Source organism: Heteronotia binoei, chromosome 4 (genome assembly GCF_032191835.1).
Source record: "Heteronotia binoei isolate CCM8104 ecotype False Entrance Well chromosome 4, APGP_CSIRO_Hbin_v1, whole genome shotgun sequence".
Taxonomy (NCBI): domain Eukaryota; kingdom Metazoa; phylum Chordata; class Lepidosauria; order Squamata; family Gekkonidae; genus Heteronotia; species Heteronotia binoei.
In genome coordinates, this window is record NC_083226.1 from 15,066,776 (window position 1) to 15,069,167 (window position 2,392).

The 2,392-nt window shown below is 48.7% G+C and overlaps 1 non-coding gene across 1 annotated transcript; it reads right to left on the bottom strand.

Annotated features, from left to right (window-relative positions):
• Positions 1 to 2,010: 2,010 nt before the first annotated feature.
• On the bottom strand, positions 2,011 to 2,147 carry LOC132570636 (U4 spliceosomal RNA). Its single transcript, XR_009555343.1, has one exon. It is a non-coding gene; the product is annotated as a U4 spliceosomal RNA (small nuclear RNA).
• Between the last annotated feature and the right edge of the window lie 245 nt (positions 2,148 to 2,392).

Sequence of the window (2,392 nt, forward strand, 5' to 3'; positions counted from 1 at the left end):
CCACTGATAACCTGGCACCATTAGGACCAGATTTTGGGGCAGAAGTCCAGGGCTCATCGGTCCCCCCTTCTCCATGGAAAGCTGCTGCTTTGTATCTGAAGTGTACCTTGGCTAGTTTTCTACCACTCTGCTCAGTCAAGTCCAAGCCTTCTTCCATGGCTGACCAGACAAAAGACGGTTTGGTGTAGAAGAAGATATTGGATTTATATCCCGCCCTCCACTCCGAAGAGTCTCAGAGCGGCTCACAATCTCCTTTACCTTCCTCCCCCACAATAAACACACTGTGAGGTGGGTGGGGCTGGAGAGGGCTCTCACAGCAGCTGCCCTTTCAAGGACAGAGTCTCAGAGCAGCCTACAATCTCCTTTCCCTTCCTCCCCCACAACAGACACCCTGTGAGGTGGGTGGGGCTGAGAGGGCTCTCACAGCAGCTGCGCTTTCAAGGACAGAATCTCAGAACGGCCTACAATCTCCTTTACCTTTCTTCCCCACAACAGACACCCTGTGAGGTGGGTGGGGCTGGAGAGGGCTCTCACAGCAGCTGCCCGTTCAAGAACAACCTCTGCCAGAGCTATGGCTGACCCAAGGCCATGCCAGCAGGTGCAAGTGGAGGAGTGGGTAATCAAACCCGGTTCTCCCAGAAAAGAGTCCGCACACTTAACCACTACACCAAACTGGCTCTCCAGTAGTGGTTAAGAGTGGTGGACTCTAATCTAGGAGAACTGGGTTTGAGTCCCCACTCCTGCACATGCAGCTGCTGGGTGACCTTGGGTCAGCCACAAGTTCTCTCAGAGCTGTTCTGCTCAAGAGCAGTTTCTGTCAGCGCTCTCTCAGCCCCGCCGAGCTGCCTGTTGTGGAGGGAGGAAAGGAGATTGTAAGCTGCTCAGAAACTCTGAGTGAAAGGCAAAGTATAAATCCAACTCTTCTCCTCTTCCTCTTCTTCTTCCTTTTCCGCCGTCGCCCACCACCTCATTCCGGTTACAAATTCCTCATTTCTAGTGTTTGGGATGAAAGCAGATATGCTTGAGTACATTCCACAACCAAGCAGTTCCACCAAGAGTGAGAAGCCGGTGTTCGAGAAGACGCAGACACATTGTACAGGATGGTTTCCCAAAGTACTACAGATTAATGCGGCTTATAGTATTATATCAAAGAAATGAAATTCTCCATTTCAGAATTAAGTAGGCACGACTGCCCGAAGTAGAATTCTGCCCGTCAAACCACAGCAATACATACCCAGGGGTGGAATTCTAGCAGGAGCTCCTTTGCATATTAGGCCACACACCCCGACACGGCCAATCCTCCAAGAGCTTACAAAAAAAGAGCCTTGCAAGCTGGTTGTATCAGGGTGTGTGTGGCTTAATATGCAAAGGAGCTCCTGCTAGAATTCCACCCCTGTACGTACCAATACCGTGCTTTATCTGCAAGTTCATTAGTACCCACATGGAGAAATCCGGAGCACTACAGGGGCCCGGACATCAGCAATCCTTCCTCTCTTGCACCTCTGCTGAGTTAGTCACTGGTCCGCTTTTGCAGAAACATCTCCACCTTCCCCAGAGAATAGAATGCTTAATGTATGCTATTCATTAAGAACAGAACGCACGTACATAATGAAATGCATCCTTCTCTGCTTGCCGTAGGATGCGCCCACGCCAGTTGTTATTTGCTTTTCCTGGGATATGTTCCAGAAACAACTGGTGGAGTCCACGATGCATCCCAGCTGGAATCTCAGATGGAGGTTTCGCTTCCCAGTTTTCATATTGGAGAAGGAAGAGGCTCAGTAAGAAGCAGGGCTTTTTTTGGTAGAAAAGCCCAGCAGGAACTCATTTGCATATTAGGCCACATCCCCTGACATCACCATCATTTCACATAGGCTTTTTGGTAGAAAAAGCCAGCAGGGATCCATTTACATATTAGGCCACACCCCCTGATACCGAGCCAGCCGGAACTGCGTTCCTGTTAAAGATAAATAAATAAAAGGCCTGGTAAGAAGTGATGCATTCCCTGCTCAATATCTGTGGTGACTGTCAAAAATTGCCAATGCGACTATATGCCAAGTCATGGCGGGGTACTGGGGAAAGTTTTCAATTAACAATAATTGCGCCTTGGATTAACCTCATTGGCTACAATACTGCTACTGCGCAGTAGTCATTTGCAGTGTTCCCTCTAAGCTGTGAAGTCTTGTGAGCAGAAATTCTGCTTTGTGAGCTAATAACGTTAGAGTTGTGAGCTACTAGCATTAAAGTGGTGAGCTACTGCAAAAATCAGTTTGCTCTGAGGCCATTTTTTGTGAGATAACACAAAAATGTGTGGGCCAGAGCCTAAAAAACTGTGAGCTAGCTCACACTAACTCGGCTTAGAGGGAACACTGGTCCTTGGTATAGTTTGGCCCAT